This window comes from Anas acuta, chromosome 5, assembly GCF_963932015.1.
Source record: "Anas acuta chromosome 5, bAnaAcu1.1, whole genome shotgun sequence".
Taxonomy (NCBI): Eukaryota; Metazoa; Chordata; class Aves; order Anseriformes; family Anatidae; genus Anas; species Anas acuta.
In genome coordinates this window covers 57,576,385-57,599,570 of record NC_088983.1, presented here as the reverse complement: position 1 = coordinate 57,599,570, position 23,186 = coordinate 57,576,385, and the positions used below count along the sequence as shown (strand labels likewise).

The 23,186-nt window shown below is 34.9% G+C and overlaps 1 long non-coding RNA gene across 6 annotated transcripts in view; it reads left to right on the top strand.

Moving 5' to 3' along the window:
• The window catches only part of LOC137857888 (uncharacterized), a 109,411-nt gene that overhangs the window by 83,138 nt on the left and 3,087 nt on the right, over nucleotides 1-23,186 (top strand). For all 6 annotated transcript variants that reach the window (XR_011097357.1, XR_011097356.1, XR_011097354.1 and 3 more), the window contains 5 exons: nucleotides 2,577-2,644; nucleotides 4,841-4,911; nucleotides 7,259-7,343; nucleotides 8,718-8,833; nucleotides 15,690-15,839. This is a non-coding gene — a long non-coding RNA (uncharacterized lncRNA). The remainder of the gene's footprint in view (nucleotides 1-2,576; nucleotides 2,645-4,840; nucleotides 4,912-7,258; nucleotides 7,344-8,717; nucleotides 8,834-15,689; nucleotides 15,840-23,186) is intronic.

Below are 23,186 nucleotides of genomic sequence, written 5' to 3'. Positions count from 1 at the left end.
CAAAAAGCTAAAGTGTTTTTGGTTTTGTTTTAGATCTGTTTGTTTGTCTTGCAGTAGTAAAAAAAAAAAAAAAAAAAAAAAAAAAAAAAAAAAAAAGTTTACATAATTTTCAAAATGCCAGTTACGTAAAAATCTGCATAAAATAGCCAGATAGATTTCTAATAATAGCACTTTCCGCCAGGGATGTTGTACAGTTACCTCTGATTGTAAAGTTAGGAAGGCAAGCATTCTGCATTCAAGCATTCTTCAGCATAACCCAAATCCTGAAAAGACTTAGTTATGCTTGATTTCAGCAAGCCAATGGAACTTTTAATGGTGGCAATATTAAAATGCATTTGCTGTGTTTGCAGAAGGAAGGTCTTAATAAAACACTAAATCCAGTGGAAGACTTTTTTTGAAACCTCATTTTTATCATGCTTGTTCATTTCATGTTTGTTTTTTATGTTCTTCAAAGGTTGAGAAGCTAGAAACATTTTCCTTTGCCGGTCTGTTTTCTGTATCAGATTTCATTGCTGCGTATAAATGTTTCTAATGTACTTGTATGCAGTTAACTTTGACTACATGCAGTGTTCTCTGTAACACTAGTAAGTCGAAGCAGAAACTGAGAAGGTTTGGTGAAAGAAATGTACTAAATTCAAATAATGTTTTGCTTTTTTACTGAAAACATTTCTACTAGCCACTTGAAGTGCTGCTGATTCAAAGCCTGTTCCCTAGTGAAGGTCCCAGTCCAGAATTCTTATCATTTTATGCCTGTGAAACTGCAAGTTCTCTGGAATGGAGATAGAAACAAAAGCAAGGGCATCTGTCATTATTAGATTAGATATCACAAATTTGTTAAAGACAGAGTGCAGCAGTTTATTTTAGTATTGGTAGGAAATAAAGTTAACTGCATTCAAATAAATTAAACTTTCCTTCAAATGGGGGGAAAAAAAAAAAGCTATCAATAACCTTAATGATAAACTTACTCCAAAAGCCACAGTAGCCAAAGTTATCACTTCCCTTATTAAGTAATGAATTTTCCCTTAGTTCATACAGACTTTGAGTATTACCCTTGTGTTACCATTTGAGAATATCTTACCTTGTCAAAGGTTTGCATTCACATAGTCTCTTCCTTTGAGTCCCTTCTGTTCCTCTCAAAGTAGCTTCTGCATTTCTGAGCAGGAGTTCCTTGACATACGAAGTGCAAGCCATATAAGACTTAGAAGGTTGTGGTTTTTTCAGTATTTCTTCCTCCATTACTGTTTATATGATCTACAACTGTGAGTCAGGGTACGTGAAAAATAAATATTTTCAGTCTAAGTCTGTCCAAAAGTGTTCTCAGTTGGCACAGCTCCCTTGCCTTTGGGCAGTTCCTTTTCTGGCTGGTGGTATGCCTTCCACACTAACCACTGAGGCTGTCTGCAGCACTATTGAGAGAGTTGTGGCTTTATATCCAGGACATTCTAACCTATGGCTCCCGCTGTGAAAATGCACTTAAAATGTGGCCATTGATTGTTTGGACAGGGACAGAAATCCGATGTATGTTTCAAACGAAGCTGGACGATGGGGTTGGAACTGCTGGCTTGAAAATGAATGTTTTTCCACTCATAGATTTTGGGTGAATAGTTCCTTATGTCTAGCTGTCTTAGTTGAAACTAAGATGATTGTCATCGTGTTAGTGACTCTGAAAAGATTAAAAAGGAAAAACAAACAAACAAAAGAAACAGAGGTTCATGTGAAAGTTTTATTAAGATCAAGCTTGGATCTTCCTAAAGTGGGGTTCGCAGTACTTGTGGAAATGTGAATTACTGCAATAACTGTCCTTGTTGGCAATTACCTCATTCTGTAATAATGAACATGCTGATAAATGATTTAATGACTGTGAGGACCATCCTGTCAAAGGTTTTTGCAGCTGGCCGTTTAAAATGCACACCAACTCTTAAATAATTATTTAAAATTCTCTTAGCAAAACATGGAAAAATGTCAGATTCATTATATATATGATAATTTTAATCAAGGGGATAGAAAAATGCATTTTACACTTCAATTTTATGTGACAAAAGATAATTTATATACCATGAAAAGCTCGGATGTAAAGAATAAGTTAAATACACTGTTTCTCATATTGTTAGCAGAGTTGTTACCTTTTGACCTTCTGTTTGAGATTTTTTAGAACATTTGATGCTTCTCATAATAGTTTAATATTACTTTCTTCACATTGATTAAATACAGTTCATACATCACTGAACAATGAGTAACATTCAAATAAGGCTGTCCACTGAACTGCCTGCAAAAATGATAAAGTAAAAAATTAATCTTCAAAGTAAAGTCAAGCCTGAAATTGAAATCTTTGACGCATACATTTCATAATTAGTTCATTCTGCTATATCTAAAATGCAAATACAGTGCTCTTAAAATAATTCAGATCTTCTTACATGGAGCATTAACGAATTGTTCTAGCTTCTGCACCTCTGACTTCTATGTATTTTGGAGTCATTTGACTTTGTTGTTTTCATTGTTAAGTTGTTGAATTTTCTTTTCTGTAAGGCTACTAAAAGTACTCCTTATATCTTGTGGTTCTCTACCATTTGTTTCAGTCAGTGGATCCACTTACAGCTCAAGGGAAAGGAATCTCACAGAATAGGTGGAGAATCCAGGCTTAAAGGTACAGCCCTATGCTAGTGTCTCCAACACCAAAGCCAGCAGAAAAAGTCCCCCCATTGCTCTGTCCTCAGCCACTTTGGTGTTTGGAACAGTCCAGCTCTATGTGGGACTATTCTCTAAACTTGAGCAGTGAAATTATCCTGCTGCGTTGTGATTTTATTTCTTGGTTTGTTTGTCGTATTGGTTGTTTTTATATAATTTCACCTTGGATCATTTTCCTGAAGCAATTTACTTGGCAACCACAGGAGCATTAAGCAAATAGAAGCTGGTGTTTTAGAATGGGAAGAAATCTCATTGCCACACAGCGTGTTGTCAGGATTCTCCTTGCAGGTTTAATGTGCTGTTTGCATTCCCAAAGCAATGATCATGAAGGTTGTTTCCTCTGTATTTTGTAGTGGATACTCTGTCAAAAAATGCATAACCTTTCTAAGCCACTTCTAGCGCCAACAGAAACTTGCATGTTGTGCATCCTTGATAACAAATCCTGCATACTGATATAAAACTGGTAACGTCATACACAGAGAGCAATTCCTTCAGCCATGCTTAAGAAGTGGACCCTGTTGTGGAGAGCCTGATAGTGCCCTGTGCTCCAATGATAGCTGCACCGAGCCTGTAATCAGGAGAAATCTAGGGGGTATGCATCAGCTCAGGTGTAGAGAATTACACTGCATTCATCTGCATCTCCTTTAGGGAATGCTTCATTTTGGGTTCACAGGTGTCCATTTTCAGGTGCAGAAAATTAAAATGAAAACCTTGACATGGCTTAAACACATCCAAACCTCACTTATGATGTACACACAGAATAATCCTGTAATTTTATTAGTATCTGTCTATACGTCACCAGATTGTTTTTGTCAATTCTTTAGTAATGTTTTGTAATTCACTTCATGCATCTTTGTATTCATAAGAAATTATGAATTCTTAAGAAGCAAAAGGCAAATGCAGCTGGAGACAGACTTCCTTTAGACAGATGCTCTACTTCTGAAGAAAAAATAAAATAAGGATTTGGAGGAAGAAATGAAAGAAACAAAAGAAAAAAGTGACAATATAGAAGACAATTTAGATCATGATCTGTAAGTAATCCAGAACAGTCATATTAGCAGCTGTGATGCATAAATTTTAGCAGAGATATACATTCATATAATACTGTAAAGGCAGCTACATCTTATACTAACATGGTATTTCCACAGTGACTGTCCAAAAGCCTAGCTTTAATCTTATGAGGCTAATCTTCCTAGACTCCCTCTATGGTTAATACAGTAATTCAGTGCCCTTTGGACAAATCATAATGTGAAGCCCACTTTTGCTGGTTGTAGATTAGTCTCCATCAGCTTAACCTTTGTGAATAAAAGCCTCGTGAACACCCTGATTAGATTGTGCTGTCCATATCTGTAAGAAAGATATTTTGCTTGTGCCTTTTGTAAATTACACATTATTAACAAAAAATAACAAGAACAAGCTGGCAGCTATGTTGAAGTATTTGTAGCTTTTGCATCCATTCAGCTTCTCATACTAAGTGATAGCTTGTCAAATTTTCAAGAAGTTATAGGTTAAAACCAGAAGAAAAGAAATAAAGAGCACAGCAAAAGGCTGAGGTAGAATAGGAAAGATGAGGATGGTGAAAGTAAAGCAGAAGACATTTAATCAGAAATCCAGAACCAGAATAATTTTAAGTGCTGTTGAAAGAACTGGTTAAAATTAGACTGAGCACAGATTTTGCTCTCCTTTTTTGAAATCTAGTTTGTATCATATTCTCTCTCATCAAATGTGTCTAAGAATTCAAAGGCAAAATTTCAAATGCAGATGGTTGTACTGAAAGACCCACAGTCCTCTGAAATACAACCAAACCTTTCCCTCCATTCCTTCATGTACTACCCGTGTTTGTCTTTTTTTAGGAAAACAATACAGTACAGTGTAACCTGAGAAACTAAATATGTGCAAATTAATTGGAATAAACTATGAATAAAGCAGAAGACTGTAAATGTCATGCCCCTTGTTGAAGGATTTTTGTTTCACAAGGATTATTTTTTGCCTTGGTCATTAAGAGATTAAACAATAACTCTAAGTATCTGAATGGGGTAAAAATCAGGAAAATTTTATGATATAAAAATATAAAATCATTTGTTAGATGTATTAGAAAAATGTTAGATGTATTTAGAAAGAGCATGTGTTACAATAAGATTATCATTCTTCACAGGTTCTTCTGTATTGCAAACTCTAAACTTCCTACAAGTTACCTCAGGCCATTTGCTTCATTACAGTATCAAGGTAAGAGTCCAGGCTTTTTAAGAAACAGTGTCAGCACTAAATGCACTGATTTTTCTCAGCAGCCTGGTTGTTAGCCACCCCAACAGTTAATGTATAATGGTTGTAGAAATCACCCTTTGTTCAATGACATAATTCCCCCAAATCCTTAACCAAGCCCAGTACTGAAAAGTAAAAGTATTATGCATGTGTCAACGTTTAACCACGTAAACACATTGAAGTTCATTAGCCTACTCTAATGTGAGACAGGAATTGCACAGCTTTTCCTGGAAACAATTGAATAGTGAGTTGTTAAAGCAGCAAAGATAAAGCAGAGAGATGTGAAACTAATCTAAGAAATACCAACTGCAGAAAGCAGCTGCACTTACTGTATGTAACAACAGATGGCAGTATTTTCTTATATGTTAGGAGATGTAAATAAGGTGTCTCTAAAACAATTATAAATCTTATATCAACAGCTATTGAAATCCTATATGAAATTATTTTTTTCAGAAACTCAATGTGTATGTCACTTCTGGATAAATGTTAGCTTTAGAAGAAGCTTACGCTGTAAAAACATTATTTTACATACCTAGGATTTAAACATAAAAACATCCTAAAGCCATTCCCTGCTAAGGTCACTGTCTGGGTTTAGTTACTGAGCCCAGAAGGTGATATAATGTGAAAGAATCCCAGGCTGAAGGTGCTCCCCAAGGAACATGGCTAGCACACAGGTCTATGGAAGACGAAGGTGCTGATTTTGCTTCTGGCTGAACAAGGCTCCACAATTTTCCTGTGCAGCAACTGCTCGTGTAGTTTGTCTTTGTGTGTGCTCACAAGGAGGTAACTATTGGGACTATTACTGCTGCACAGCCAACCTCTTGCCACATCACAAACTTTGTATACTACATTCTAGCTCTTAGAAAACAGTATACATGTATTAACATACCACTAATACTGGAAGAAAATAAATACATATATAAAAACTAATTTGTAGGTGAAATCCTGAGTGTACTATAGGGAATGAAAAACCTGCCATTCACTACAGAATATGTGCTGCACCTATTTGCATGAGAGGTAACGTGTCTTGCCTTGCCTTCCCTTGCCTTGTGTTTCTCAAAGCTTAGAGAAAATTCTTGTTTTAAAATTACAAATAGTTCTGGCAAGAAAGTGTTCATGAATTTGATGAAGAGAATGGATTCCCAAAAGACAAGAATGAAGAATAATGTCAAGATAAGGAACTACCAAAAATCCCAAGATTACATATTTATACTTTCTCTGAAATATTTTCCCACCCATTTCCCCTTTCTTTGTGTTTTCTGTTGTTTTTTTTTTTTTTGTGTGTGTTTTTTTTTCTTAATCCAGCCTTCCTAGTCTATGTCTACGTCTGCAAGTATGTATTATACTGACTTTTCTAATATAATTCTCATGAGGAAGTTAGAAACCTGGGTCATAAAACGTAGAGACTCTGAAGACTAATATTTGTATATAACACTCTATAGTGTAAGTTCACGAAGTATATTATCAACCTAAAGTTCAGCTGTTTATCCAGATCTCAGACAAAGCTCTCTGCAGGATTTAGCAAAGCACAAGACAGCTATTTGAGTTCGATCAGCACATTATAAATCATGCATTCCCAGGCCTTATTTTGAGAGTGTGGGATTTTGACCTGTGTCTTAGGCCTGAGATTGTATTAGTGGAAAAGACACCTGATGGTATCAGTCACACCAGCTTTGGAAAGCAAATGACAACTGAAACAATTCCTTGTGTTTTAAGACCCAATGGTATGGAGGCAGCCTTTATTATTTTTCTTAAAATATAAATGCAACTTTATAGACTGTTGTCTAGCTGTTCAAAAGCCTTTGTTATATTTGAGAAGGAACTGGATGTAATGATTTAATAGGGCCTCAATATTCTATCATTTCCGTACTTTATTAGCCACTATTTCCTGCAAAGAATCTCACAAATGAATTTGAACAAAGCTAATATGCCAGTCTGATGACAGATTGCTTTCAAGACTAATATCAAGGAACTTTCTTCCCATCTAGTGAATGAATCATAGTCATTCAATTGTGGACTGTTGGACAGATATACGAAGTGCTCTTTGCTTTAAAGCTCTCTGAACATAAGGAATGATCTTAGGATCAAAATATCATCAAATAAAAATACTATACTGTTACAGAAGCTCAGATTAGTATTGATATAAGAAGTCCAGACACCGCGTCTTTCAAAAACAGATAAAAAATACCAGCATGTATGCACCATTTGCCTTTAATCACAAAGACATACTGAACATGCTTGAAATGCCAATAGTTTTATAGATTGCTGTGCCGTTTACTACTCCTCTATTCTTCACTTTTTTTCCCTTAAGAGATGAAACCCAGTGCAGCAGCATGACAGAAGATACATTGAACCAGTCAGCAGACCCATGAAGAGAGAAACTGGACCTTTCTGTGGTAACAACACAATTTCAAAGTGGTGCTCTTGAGAAGTGTCTGACTCCAATAGCAGCATTCCCTTTGAATCTCCTGTAACTCAAAATAAGTCTACAGCTTCAAAGATTTATATATATCTAAGGCTGTATTTTCAAATTCTTCTATATATTTCTGTAAAACTAATTTTTCATCATATCTCAACTTGTGCAACTATTTTGCATGAAAACTTAAATCCAAAGAAAACTCCCTAGGAGTCATCTTTTTTAACACTCATCAATTTTAATAAGAAAGTGTTTTTTACTTTCCTGAACCCCTTTTGATTTTTACCCTCTCAAAAACAGCACTGCGTTCCCTTTTTTCTTTCTTTTTCTTTTTTTTTTTTTATTTTCTGTACCATCCAACATCCTTTTCTTTTCATATTAAAGCATTTTGCTTCACACCTGCTATTGCCAAAATATTAATTTTGAGTTGTTTGTAGCTGTATATGTTGTATGAGCTGTGTCAGTGCAGAATTGCTGCCACACGTTGGATTGCACTGTAGACAGAGTTTGCTTTTTGAAAAGCAGGCTTCCACCACGTTACACTCACAACCATTGCGGTGGCCTTTTTTTTTTTTTTTTTTTGGGGGGGGGGGGAGGGGGCGAGTGGTTAGAAGAGTTGCTCTTTACAGTTACTGTTAGTAAAAATAAATGTTATTGGAATGCACAGATAAAAATGCTGAGCTTTCTTGTACACATCAAGCAGAAGCAGCTGTGATCTCTATGCTGTCAGAGGGAAGTAAAGAATAAGAACTTGGTTAAAGAAGATTTTCTCATGTTAATATAGGAAACAATGTCTTCACGTACTTTTGATGTCGGTGCATTTTTTCAACCTTTATCTATGCTTGAGAAATTATTTTTGATTAAAGTATGTGTGGGTAGACTCTAGAACTAGTAGAAAACACCTAGCAGACATTTCAAGGTGCAATATAGGACTGAGCTCTTGCTGTCTGATTACCTAGACAAAGGTTTGTCCTGTTGTTCACGGAGGAAAGGCACAGACAACTTTTCTCCTTTGATTTTGCAACCATTTTTCAAGGGGGCAAGTAAAAATCTTTTTGGATGCTAAGGCTGATAAGTTTTCTTCATGAAGGAAGGGGAAAGACTGTTCTGAGAGATGGGTGCTTTTGAAAAAGCTGAGCAATTTGAAAGGATTGATTAATGAAAAATGTACAAATACAGCGTATATTACTGAACAACTCTGAATGGATACTTATGATAATGGAACCAAGATGCATGTGTCAATGTGCAGATAACCTTCCTGGTGAGGTTTCTGCATAAAAATAAACAAAGAAAAGCAATATATGTATTTTAACATAGCACTGTTGTTTGTTTTTTTTTTTTTTTTTTTTATTAGGAAATTTCACCAGATGAGTGATTTTAAACCTGACATCAAAAATTACAATGCCCACAGAACCAACTGCATGTGGAAGGACTAAAGTGAAAATTTAGAGGTGTCCTGTTGTCCTTCAGGTAAGATGGGTGGATTTCTTACAGTAGAAAATAACGTTTGTTATGTATATTTATACACTAATCCTTGTCCTAGCTGTAATCTTTAAATTTAATATACTTTGTATTACCATATATATGCTCCATATATTTTTTATATATTCTTTGACCAATTTTTGTGTGCATTATAGCAATACTTGACTTCCAAATGCTAGTTTTGTTGAAAAAAAATGTATATACGTATATAAATTATATGGTCAATGAAAGAACATTTAAGTAATGTGCAAGAGTATAGAAATGATGAGCCAAGGCATCCCAGGCAGTAGTTTTAAAATAAGAAATATATAAAGTCAAATGGAAAAGAAATGTGTAATAACTGACTGATAAAAACATTTACGTGTTCTAGTTCTGAATGTAGCCAGTATGTTTCACTTTTCTAAGTTTTTGTTTGGCAGTAAGCAACGTTCAGTACAGTAAAGACTGTTTAGACTAGAAAAGGTCATTGTGCAGTATGTACTTTTGCTTTTTCGTAGCTGCTTCATCTTAGTTCTTCCAGGAGTTAAACCTGCTGGTTATGTCTCTGGCGAATGCTTCTGTGTATGAACGCAGATTTGTTTGAATCTTCCTCCTGTTTCTTTCACATAGAGTAACTTGCACAACCTTTGTAGGATCTGCTCCTCTATTGGTGTTTAACGTAGTTTTAAGCTTAATGCATTCTAATAAATGTGAGTGTTTCATCTCACTGAGCTCCTCCCAATTCAAACTGATGTTGTTACATGCTCGTGTTTTTCAAGGATGCTGTTCTTCAATTACTTATCAAATCAAATGAAAAGGCTTACTTATCCTCCCCTTTGCCTTCAGTCTTTTGCTGAGCAGATACGTTATTAGCTGCTACAGATCTTGAGCAGATACACATACTACGCCTTGATACTGGGAATGGGTGAGCTTGATTTGCTTGACTGTAGATCATAGAATTATAGAATAACCTGAGCTGGAAGGGACCTACAAGGATGGATTGCTGAGTCCAACTTCCAGGCTACACACAGGACCACTCAAAAATCAGACCATGTATCTGAAAGTATTGTCCAATCGCTTCTTGAACTGCAGCAGGCCCAGTGCCTTGACCGCTTCCCTGGGAAGCCTGTTCCAGTGCCTGACCACCCTCTGGGTGAGGAACCTTTTCCTAACCACCCTGACCCTCCCCTGTCCCAGCTCCATGCCGTACCCTCGGGTCCTGTCGCTGTCCCCAGAGAGCAGAGCTCAGCACCTGCCCCTCCGCTCCCCTGTGAGGGAGCTGCAGGCCGCCATGAGGCCTCCCCTCAGCCTGCTCTGCTCTGGGCTAACAAACTGAGTGACTTCAGCTGCTCCTCATGTGTCTTCCCCTCTAGACCCTTCACGACCTTTGTCACTCTCCTTTGGACACTCTGTAGTAGTTTTATATCCTTATACTGTGGTGCCCCAAACTGTGCACAGTACTCGAGGTGAGGCCACACTAGTGCAGGGTAGAGTGAGGTCCCTTGACCACCTAGCTAATGCTTTATCATTCTGTACTTGGATTATTGTTAGTAAAGAAACACTTTGAAAACAATACATAAAAATGGATGATTGAGAGAAAATCAGGAACAGAGAAAAGAACACAGAATTTAAGCTACCATGCTATTTATGCCAGCCTTTCTCTTTTGGAGTATCTCTTATCCAGCATACATGTAAATGCAGAACATTCTTTCTGATTTAAATCTACTCATTTCAAAACAATCAGCACTACTTTTCTGTAAAATCTAAGATGGCACAAAGGAAATTACTTTGCTTTGATTTTCTATTACAGAACTGGGTTCTTTAGGCTACAGATTGATAAAAAGGTGCCTAAATGACTAAAGCATTTTAATTTGAATGTCAAATTCCAAAAGAAAATGTGAGAAAATGAAGCATAAAGTGTACCCTTTAGCTTCTAACTTCTCACATTCTTTTGCTATCTACTGTCTCCAGTAACAGTCATTTTCTGATGTTTTTGATCTTAAAGTTCTATTAATTCAGCTTCATTTACTTTTACATTAGTGGATTAATTTCCAAAGTTGCTATATAACTTTGGATAGGAGGGAGAGAAGAAGAAATCTGTTGCTTATGACATACTGTTATGCTGGATCTGGCTGGGATGGAGTTAACCTTTTTTTTTTTTCCCCTTTCTTACTGAATGAATGGCATTAGAAAAAATAATAACATAGAATAAACATGCTGCTCATTTTTGTATTTTAGCAGGCTCTTTTTAGTTTAATATTGTCTCAAATGAACTCATGAATGAATTGCACTATAAATAGGTATTACTTCAAAATTTTTGTGATAAGATAAAAGGAATACACCTAGAAGGCCAGAATTTTATACTGTCTAAAGCAATGATGTGCCCAATTTGAGAACATAATTAATGTCATTGTATGTAAAGATTATACTAGTTGCTGCCTAACTGACCATTACTTTTACAAATTTTTAATCTGTGTACACAAGTACAGTCATTGCACAGGTTAATTAAATGCTATTGAAAATCAGACTTGGTGTAAAGGTTATATTAAATAAATATCAGACTACTGAAAAATTAAAAATTGGTCAGACTTACATGCAAGATATACATTTCAGAGTAGAATTCTGAAGTAGTTTTATATTACTGTTAATTGTTTTTACTTTTCTCACTTGATATATCTGTGAGTACATAAAGATTGATTGTTCTTAATACATTTAAAATAATTAGAAGGAAAAAGACCCTTTGGGATTATAAATCTGCTTTATATGCTAGTCTGTTGAGAGTAAGAAAAGAGAAATAAAATTTGAGATTAGTTTAAAGATTTAACAAACATTAAAGAGGTACAATATATCCTGTTCAATTTGCAGTTTTATTTTTGTATATCATTAATTATTAGATTGATGTCAGTCATGTAAATTCAGATAAATTCAGAATTATGACCATCCCAAAATGTTACTGGGTTTAGTTTCTGCACTATAATTAGATTTTTGTATACTAATTAAAACTTAATTTTATTTAAACTGGTAAAATATGTATGCTCATATTCACATCCCAGTTACTTCCATGAGAATTTCAAAGACACAAATACAAATTAGCTTCCAATACAAGATCCAGAGCACCTACTTCTGTTTGCAGAACAGCTAATAATGCCATGTATGAAAATCATACGTTGTCCACAGCAAGCTGATTGAAAGTTTTAAAACTGAATGAAATCAATGCCAGTAATTAGATACTACAAACAGAAGACTCAAAAGTCATCAATTTGCTCCCTGCTTCACACACTATGCCAATTAATTAACGAATTAAGCTTAAATGGATAGACAGTGTTGGCAAGGAGAGATCAGAAATGAAGTTTTTCCATCTTTGCTAAATATGCAACTACTATGGATAAGAAGAGTAGTTCTTTTGGGATTTCTCTTTGTCCTCATTTAAATGTGTAACGACCTTTTTTCACAATGAGACCAATGAGATTTCTGACCAACTGTGCTGTAGTTTGTATTTTAAGAGGCTCCTGAGAGTGGGACAAACTAGTGTCAGGCCCTCTGACTTCTTCAGTGACTGTTTTGGCAGCTAAGCTACGAAGTAAAACTAGAGGACACAAACCACCTACTGTGTTTTTGAATTTAGGTCATATGGCTAATTTACTTCTGTTCACATATTGGAGCCTAATTGCAGAGACTTGGGAAAAAATCACTCTGAAGGATACAGACGAAATTAAATCAAGCACCTACAAAGCGAAGTACTCAGTGAAATGTGAAACACTTTCTTGGTGTCTGGACCACTTCCTTGTTGTTAGATGCCTCCATCTTCAAACCCTTTTTATTCACCAAAACAAATACCTTGATCTTGTCCGCACTTTCTATTGAAGTGCAGACATCTGCATACCTGAGCTCCTGCTGTAACTCTGAAAATCTCCACCAAGTTATTTTTTAGCCTAGCAAACTTTTTTTTTTTTTTTTTTGCTTTAGACTGATTAGATCCATGCCTACCTCACTGATTTTTTTTTCCACTTTTCCTCATTTCTTCTTCCAATATTCATTCTTCCTTTCTTTGTCCATCTTTATGCAGCCTTTACCTTGTTGTAGCTATATTTGCACCCTCAGATAATCAACACCATTTTCCTTTCTCTTAAAAAATGATAAAATTCAATGAAAGGCGGTAATAAAGGGTTGGTTGCGTGGTAGTTATTGCTGTGTGGACATACCTAGTAACAGCAGGGATTCATGACACATCATTCTTTATTCAAAAAACTGCCAATGTCATTTCTTAATCTACTACTTTTATGCTTTTGCCAGCAAAACTGAATTGATGGGCTAAGAATGTATACAGCTAGCTAACTTTGATGAGAGGCATAAATGCTAGATTCTGTTTTGAGAATTAATGGGAGAAAAGATAAAATAGACATATCCGTATCACAAAGCTATCATGTTGGAAAGAACAGTAATTCATTGTATCAGAAACAAATAAATATGAAAGAGAAATCTAGAAAGGGAAAGACGATCAAAATGAGGGGGGGGGGGAGGGGAGGAACACTTAAAAAACGTGGAAAAAATACATGTATTTTTATTTTTCAAATGTTCAAAAATTTCTGGCATTAATGTGCTATATAAAATGAATGTAAAAGACATTCAGTACTACTTCAAACAAAAATGGCAGTGCAGTTTTTAAACTGTGAATTTAATTTATGTACTTTGAGTGTTTCTAAATGTTATTCAGTGTATTAATAGGATACAGATCTCAAAGATGATAAAAACACATGCAGTTTGTTATTACACCCTTTTAGGTGTGGAATAACAGTTTTTGCTTTTCTTCCAAATGCAAACTTTCTCGTTGAAGGACTTCTGAGACTCCTGATTAGTGTGTGGTAATATTTTTTAACTCTAGATCATTGTAAAATACATTGTTAATGAGACATTTAATCTGCTTTTGTGATGTCAAATTTTGTAAGTTTCATCTGCATAGGAAACTTTGAAATGCTATGACATTTGATGCTTTTACATTTTGACATACCACTCTGTAAGCATACAGTTTGAGCCATACCATAACCCTGAGTTATAATGCCAAAAAGCCATTTATAGATTTAAAAGCTGCCATCTTCATGCTATAAATACTCACTGCTGTCACTGAAAAGAAGTAAATGAATAAATCTGAGTCTTTTAGCCTCCTTCTTGTTAAAGACAAGGTTTTACAGCAATGTTTACTTGGCATTATAATATAAAATATTCTGTTAAAAAAATCAATCAGAGATTACCATACATAATGTTTTCATCTTTTTTTATCTACTTAAGAGAATGGTAAGATATTAGTATTTGTAGTTTGTTGTTACCATTAATGCGCAAAATCCTTGCATTGTGTTTGAAGCAAGGCTGCTATGTACATCAACATTGAAATTTGATTCCACTGAAATCCATGGGATCTTCAAAACCTAAAAAGCACAGAAATGAAAAGATTTGGCTACCAATACTAGTTTTCCTTCTCTGTATAACAGAGACACAATTAGCCTGTATGGAACACAAACATATTGTAGAGAATATGGTATAGAATTCATAGGTGAATTACACCACCTTGCCCTAATGAAATCCATGATTTTCTGCCAGACCTATTCCCAGATCATATAGTCTCTCCTTTAGTGAGAGTGCACATCCTGGAGTTTGAAAGGCATGGCTAAAACATTATCCTTTACATGAGGTAAACAAAGTATGCTACATTTTTGGCTGTAGATGTGGGGTCAATAGCGAGCTGTGACTTGTTAAAACACATAACAATGCTGACATTTTTCTGTTTTCATTTTCTTACTCTTCTTGCCTTTGTATTTCATATAACCAGAGTAACCATAATGGATGCATAATAAAGTGATTTTAGGATGGTAAACACATAGGTTCTTCTTCTTCTTTTTTTAAAGGTACTTAATTATTCAGGTTCATGTATATCAAAGAAACCCATTATCATTAAGTCCTCTTGACAGACAAAGAACAAAATGGCTGATTGGTTTTACAGAGAGTACAAAAGAAAAGGTAACTTTTCCTTTTTAAAAAGATCCTAATTGTTGCCCGTTCTTCATCTTCTTCAGCTTTTTCTTAGGCAAGTATAATAATTTCCAGAATTTCTTGAAGTAATTTTTGATTCGTCAAAGACCATCTTCATCTAAAAAAATAAGATTCATGACCTTACCAGAATCCATTCTCAAGGCCCCTCAGTGTTTTCAGAAAACATTACTGAAGGCATATATCAAAAAACAGTCTTGTATTCTAGTCTTGAGCTTTCCAAAAAGTCTTGGAAGTTTTTGTTTGTTTCTTTGGCAAAGAATAATAGTATTTTTTTTTCTGGTAATTAACCAAATGGTTATAAAACCCTAGAAGGACAATGAGACTCACGATATGCCAAATACAAAAATTTGCTTTTCTATAATTTTAGTTTAGTTTAAATTCCATTAAAATCTCACAAAGGTTGTTTATGCAAATTTTCTTGCTGTAATCCTATGAGATTTAAATGGTGCACCTCCTTTGTCGTCCAGCAATAAAGGTTCAGTCTTGATGGTATTTGCATTTCCATACACAGGCCCCTTTTAGTACAAAGATTTACTTTAAACATCCACAGATAGAGGTTTTCCACATCTATTGTTTTTCATTGTGGATCATTCTGCTATGTTACCACCTACCCCTGTGGCATCTTTGTTTATCCTTATTACCTTCTTCCATGATGTAGCTGTTATAACTCAACCTTTTATTTAACCTGTTTTTATTAACATCCCACACATGAGCAAATGGATGAAATGAAATGTAGGTAGCTTGAAGAAAAATAGGAAGTTCAGAATAAATTCTTTATTCTAATGTTATAAACTTTGTCATTGGTTCTCTGAAAACCCAGGAAAAGCAGTTGAAAAGAGTGAAAATAAAATCACATTATCCTTGATGACTGCAGACAGTTTAAACATGACAGCTGGTTCTTCGTTTGTGGACATCTGCAAAAAGCTAACAGAAGTCAATTTCCTGTGGAGAGCAACTTTTTGTCTGAGTGGTATGTATTCTCTGTGCACCCTTTCTCTTCTGTCGTGTATAGACGGACAAGATATGGTCGAAGCTGCCCTCCTGTGAAATGGCTGGCTGCTGTGTGTGCGACAGGCCATCGAGGGGCTGCCTCTGGGGAAGGAAAAGCATCAAGTAATGATTGCCTTTTCCCAGGGGAAAATCTGGGTCTGTCTCATCTACCCTATGTCCATTTTTATGTAGTTTTTTAGCAAGGTAATATACCTGAGTCCTTTATCTGCCTGCCAGGTTGGATTGGAATTAACCATTGGATCTGAAAGATGTTATGGGAAGGACCAACAGATAGACAGACAGATTATTGCAGTGCCATAAGCTTTATTTCCATAGGTAATGAGGCTGATTTTCTGACAGTTTTCATTGATTTTCTGATAGTTTTCATTTATAAGAGTAAGAGCTTTAAACTATGTGTACATGTTAATAAGATTTTATAATAGCATCCTCACTGCCTTACAAAAGTGACTAATGATAGAACAGTTGATGTAATAGAAGCAGTTAAAATAAATGCAGATATTTTCTTCACTTTCAAGGATTTTGGTAAATCTGCATTCTTTCATGGAACTTCATTAGGACATTTATCTTCAATTATTTGTCTATAGTTGAATCTCCCTAATTTTGTCACTCTTCATCTTTTTAAAAGAATTTTATTAAATATTTTTCCATAATAGCAGAGATTATACTGACTAGCTACTAAAATCCATATTTATCCATAGAAAATATAGACAGTAGAAATACTGTATTTATTTTATGATATATTTAGAAAAAAAGAGTCAGTTATCTATAAAATAGCACATTTTTCACTGATATACATACCAAGAAATGTAGAAAGAGAAAGTTATGTTAAGATATTGTTAAGCAATCTGTAATGCACATCGTTATGGATTTAGGAATTTATGCTATAATGAGGTATTTTTTGAAAGTCCAAATTTATTCATATAGTTTGGTATTTGTGCAATTTTTTGACCTAGAGAAGCCTTTGTAACATACAAGGTTCTTCCCATACAGATTTTTCATGAAACAGTAATTTGAAGAATAACATTGCCTATGTCAGGAAATGAACTATTAGAAAGCAAGTTAAATTATGCTTTTGACAAATGAGGTGTAATGCGTGGGCTTGGTTAAAACAGAAGAATAGAATTCACCATAATCTTTATAAATACATGAAGTAACTCAAGGCAACTGACAAGCAGTTAATATTTAAGTTTAGTAAACTTCAGTGTGGAAAAAAATCAGCAGTTTAAAAAATATGGTTAAACACAGCTGTGTTTAACACTGTGTACCAGCATGGTTGTCACGTAACAGCTACTCTCCTAGGACAGTAATAGAAAGCACAGGCAATAGGAAGAAAGTAAATTGGGATTATTTTCAAGCACCTAATCCCTTATCCAAAATTATATATCCATGAATAGTGGGAAAAGGCCTTTGCTGTTGCAGAATGAGACAGAAGTTAAACACAAAGTAGAAAGAAGGTGACTTTTTTTTTTTTTTTCCAACATCTAAACAAAAGTTTTCTACATATTAACCCTTGCATTAATTCAAATACAAATCTGATTAATAGATTATTTGCTATCTGAACAGAATGATGTCTCTGTATTTACTGGACCTTTACCTATCAGCAAACCTGTTATTAGTTTTGCTTTGCAAAGCACTTTTTTAGTATTTCAGGCTCAATAATCTGAACAGTATAATTTCCATCTCAGAGGAATGAATTTAAACCAGCTATGTGGGTTCACGCAAGAAGCCCTATCTAGCCTGTAATAGTGAAGCACTGTGGAGGTTGGACAAAAAGAACTCAGGAACAAATGAAACTCATTCCAAATGCACTGTATACAGAGGTATTTCAATATACTTCGTGTGAATATTCTACAGTATAAAATATTTTTCACGTAGTTAAAGAACTGTAGCGAATATTTTGGTTTTTAAAGATCCCAGTGATAATTTAAGAAGATTCTATATTACATTCTTTCTGAGGGGCTTAACAAGGTACTCTAATATACATGCCATTTAAAGCACAAAAATGTTTCAGCTGACTATAAGTCAAGAACTATGACCTTTAAAAAGATTAAAAAATAGTCATACAGACATGCGCATGACTAATTACATGTAGGACAGTAAAACAGGACTGATTTCAGTGCTAACAAATCCTTAGGGTAACTGTCAAAATATGAAAAGAGCAAAGAGTGAAGTGCTGTTTACTTTAGAGGCATTTAGAATGTAAAACGTAATTCTCATCCATATGGATAAGCAGTCAGGATTTTAGTACATGGTCATGCAGAGGATATGTGATCAGATCTTAAGCCATGATATATGTATGTAGAAGGTGTAGTAGGGAGGGTTTTTTTATTCTTAACTTTTTTTTTTTTTCCCTTTGGAAACATATTAATCAAAACTGCATTGAAATTGCATGGCTTAAAAGGAACAACAACTGGTGCTAATAACCTTAATACTGTGTAGCCTGTTGATGTGTTATGTAGTTTGTTGATGGTGTTGACATCACAAAGAAAGGCTGAACTAAAGATAACAAATAATGCTTCAAGATCAGATTGGAGAGATTATCTAAGCATATGGTGTACAATATAAACTGTGCACAATACATATTTCTATCCTAAATATGGAAGGCAGAGGAGAAGCAACAATTTTGTAATTGAGCATTATCTCAGTGTGCTGGGTCTGTCTGAAATATAAATGGAAAATGAAATATCCTAATTATAGGTAAGCAATATTTGGATTGTCTGTTGGCCATAATCAACTCTTGTCTCAGTTGTATAAAATATCACTCTGAGATGCATTCAGCTTAGCATATATGTTCTTTCTTTGACATACCACTGGAGTATTTTGAAATGTATTGTTTTATTTTATTTATGAAGTCTAAAATCTTGAGAGAAATTTTTGGTAATTTTTCTCTAAATTTTTCGTTGTATAGACGTATTACTCAGAGTTGCAATCCAAAGGAAATTTTTCATTATTATGTAAACTTCCATCACCCAACCAGAGATGTCTGTATGATCAACCAGATGCAAAAAGAATTGTGCTTATCTGAATGGTTATAAACCTGACCATAGAACTTATGCCTCAGGAAAAATAATTGCAGAGGTAAAGATACTAAAAAGGAGATCTGACTGTCAAAGACAGAGCCTTGTATCACCAAGCAGCTTACAAGACCCAAGTCTTGATGGAAAAACATGGAGATTCAAGGATTGATTTCTTTACTAGATTAATTCCATAGATTCCTATAGTGCAGTCAGACTAATGAGAATTTCACTAGGGAAACAGTTTTAACAGCAGAGGTGCAGTCCTGTTACTTTGAATCCAGAGTAAAATGAAAGACATGGGCTATAAGATACAGACAATAAGGTATAGTTTGTTTGGTGGTTATTCTAAAAATCTCTTGCCATTATATTCTTTTTCCAGATTCATCCTCTCTCTTTGATTGTGTCTGGTACTATCTTGTTGCCTTCTTTGTCAGTTTTACAGTCTTCTTACAGCTTTCAGTCCTCCCTCATCTTTTTATTATGATATGGACAGTAAAATTTCTCCATGTAGATGAAATTGTGTCTATTTCCAAAGATACCCTTATTAAGTTACAGTCTTTGTGATTTTATTTTTTTTTATCCTGTAGGCAGGACTCATCCACATGATCAAAAATAAAAATAAAAAATGGTTGCCTGCTAGAAGAAAAGTAAAATCAGACAATTCTTTTGCCACCTGATAGATTACATCTAGTTACAATTCTTGAGGATTGGTTACTTCCCCAAAATTGTTTTAGAAAGCAAGTTTGAATTTGCTGGCAATGTGAGATATAGCTGTGCTCCAACAGCAGATCACTTTTAGTTCGATGAAGTAAAACAAGAACAAATACTTGCAGTTCTATATCTTACAAATAAGGTGATTTTTTTTTCAGCAGGTTATCATCTTTTCTAGTATTTTGATCATCTGTGTCTTTTATATTGCTGTATCTGTGAATTTGTTTTGTTTTGTTTTGTTTTTTTTTCATGGAATTTTGAAGGAAAATCCTAGTCTCTATGATGTGAGGGCTTTAAAATATGACAAAATTAAAGGAGCAAAGGTCATTTGTTTGTGTATGCATTAGAATGAAATATTATCTTCAATATTTGCTGAGTTATTACTGTACTTAATGCATAGATCTGAGACCTAGGTCATCAGGGTCACCTGCATTGTCAAGAGTTGCATATAGCTACCCATGAAATCACTGCTGTCTCTTCCTCCTGTGTAGCTTATGGTCTCACCCTGACCTGCAGCTGCCTCCATCTCCTCTCCTGAATCTCTGTATGCATTGCAGCCAGGTTCTGCCCATTGGCTGTTGATCCACAAAAAGTGACGCTAAGCCTGGCATTAAAGCTTTATTTCCTTCTGCTCTGCTACCCAGGGGTTCAGGAGGACAGCCACTCTCTTGGCTTACCTTGTACTGCTCCTTGGAGTCAGGGGAGCCCTGGCAGAGGCCAAATGTAGGCCTCAACAGAGGAATGGACTCTGCCCAGGTCCAAAACGCTATTTCTCCATGTGTTCACACAATCCATGAATTATGCTGACTTTATTTAACACTTCACATCTAATGCCTGATAGGTGATATTGAAAACAATGTTATAAAGCAATTTCTTATTCTTTATGTAAATGTATATGTGTATGTGCATTCCCATGCATTCAAAATTCAAGCATTCTCTGCTTGTCCATTTCTTGAATACCAGTTTCACTAATCTGGGGGAATAATATGTGAAGTTGCAAGACTGTAATGATCTATTCCTGAAATTCGTCAAATCATGACCTAGACCACCTTCTCATCCAGAATGAACTGTGCCAAGACATCCAAACTACCATAAAAGCATTCATGTTGATATGATATTTGAAAAACATTTACAATTACGAGATATTAGATGTCTCTGTCTATGGTGGTAACTGTAAAAGCATGTCCTCGATCATTTCTGCTAATCTTATATTGTATGGATCAAATCCAAACCATTTTCTTATTCAAACTCTTGTTAACAATTTTAAAAAGTTTGTGTGGGCCTTGACTGAAGGTCTGTGGCAAGAGGTATTATAGTGTTTCTTTTACTGGAGCAAGTTCTCTTATACCATTATATGCCAGTATTTTATTATTATTATTTAATTTATAATACTTAGGCCTTAAATACATACTTGATTTTAAGTTTGTATTTTCTTTTTCATCTACTAGATAACCACACCTTTCAGCTAAATGCACAACAGCCTGCTAAAGCTCTTTGTACACGAGACAGTGAACTGCACAAATCATGAGATAAGGTAGAGAGAGACGTGGTTCTGTATGTTTCTTAAGGAGAACCTTTTATGAGCAGAGAAGGTAATTAATTAATCAGATGTATCCTTCTACAAAAATTATACCAGCTACAAAGTCTTGCCAGATGGCCAATGCATGTTACTGAAAAAAAACGGACAATAACTTAACTGCACATAGCGAGTAACATCTGAATCCTTTTGAAATTCTTCATCTAAATATAGATTTAGACTTCATCTAAATTTAAAGTTTCAGTAAAACTACCTTTCTTTAACAAACTCCATTTTAAACTGTAATTTGGCTTAAGCCAATTAATTTCTCAAATTTTATTTGATCTTTCTTTTCCCTTTAATGTTTTTTTCTGGTATTATTGACATTTGCATTATAACATATCCTTATTGCAAGCAATTCATCAGTTTGGCGGCTGGTTTCTAAACGCCTAAATTTATATTGTCTTCAGCTGTCCTGAACATCTGATAAAGCAAAGCTATAGATTAAGGAAGCTGTTCACTCTGTGATTCCTTAGCTTTTGAAAGGCAATACCATCATTCATCAATCTGGATGTTCTTGAATTATATTGTAATTCGACTTAATGGAGTAATAATGAGAAACTGAGTGGGAGCAATGGACTCGTACTTATCCTCTGAAATAAAAAATAAACAGTATAGGAATTAAATAGCAAAGGATATAGAAATTACAACAGATTTCCTTGATGTCTTACTCTCTAACAAAATGAAATATATTCCATTCTACTGATATTCCTGTGGTAATTGGTATCGCTAATCATATTTCCAAGGAGCACTGTATGAGATTCACCAGAAAAAATAGTGAGTTAAATGACTGCATGTGAGGAGCATAGACAGAATTTCCCCCTCATTTATTCAAGATTGAACACAATAACCAAGGAAAACTGATGTAGCTAACCACTTCTGACTTGTGTAAATTGATATGGGATGGAGCTGTCATCTCCTAACCAGATTAAGTCTTTTCTTTAGGCCATTTTTAATCCAAGTTCCTTCATGAAGTTTTACTTGAGGGCAAAATAAACTGCTTGGTGTGCCACTACTAAACTATTGATTTAATAAGATGATCAAAAGATAATCATCCACTGGTAACCAGGCATTTTAGTTGTGTGTATTTTTGTGAATGCCTTTTCACTTGTCCTTCACAATATTTTGGGTATTATAAGTGGAATAGGGACTAAACACTAGCTTGCTTTAAACATGGATATAATATTATGGCATGGTTGGTTGTTTGAATTGTTGTGATATGGAAAAACTTGGAATGTAGTCATTAATATAAAAGACACACAGGTAGAAAAGTAATTTTTATTAGGTGCCTTACAAGGTAACACCTGACTGCATATGAGATTGAAGGAACTCATACTAGAAAATGCAGGAAATGCAGCAGCAATACTTACAGACACCTGAGAAAGCAGATTGACCTTTAGTGTGGTAAGAAACTTGAGCTCTAGATTGTACTAAGACTCAATTATAAATTTTTCACTCATCCTAAATTATCAGTGATAGTTCTCAATTATCATTTACGTTACACTGAACTCATTTACATTCCTGATGCATTATGGTTGTCAGCATTTTTCTGGGTTTACTGCTTTGTACTTCAATTGCAGGCTTACAGTTTTATATCTCCCTGTTTTTCAACCTCTATAGCTTATAATATTACAATCCCCCTTATGCTAACTTAAATCTACCTAATATCCCAATAATGCTTGAATTCTAAAACCTGATTATCCCTTCCACTTCTGCAAGGGATGAAATGATGATCCTCTTTTGAGAGGTGATGAAGGAGCAATAGCAATAATCCTAGATTTTTTAAGACTCCACTAGAGCTTTGTGCAGTCAGAGGTCCCCAAGATTTTGGAAAAAATAGGCAAAATCATAACAAAACGTGACAAACTATTCATTTCTGAAAATGGTTTCAGGACTAAACTGTTCAAGCAGCAAGACATTATTTGCTACGTGGATCTCCTATGGTTCTTTTTTTTGTAACTGCTCTACAGAGATAATTAGTCTGCAGGAATGGCATGAGTGA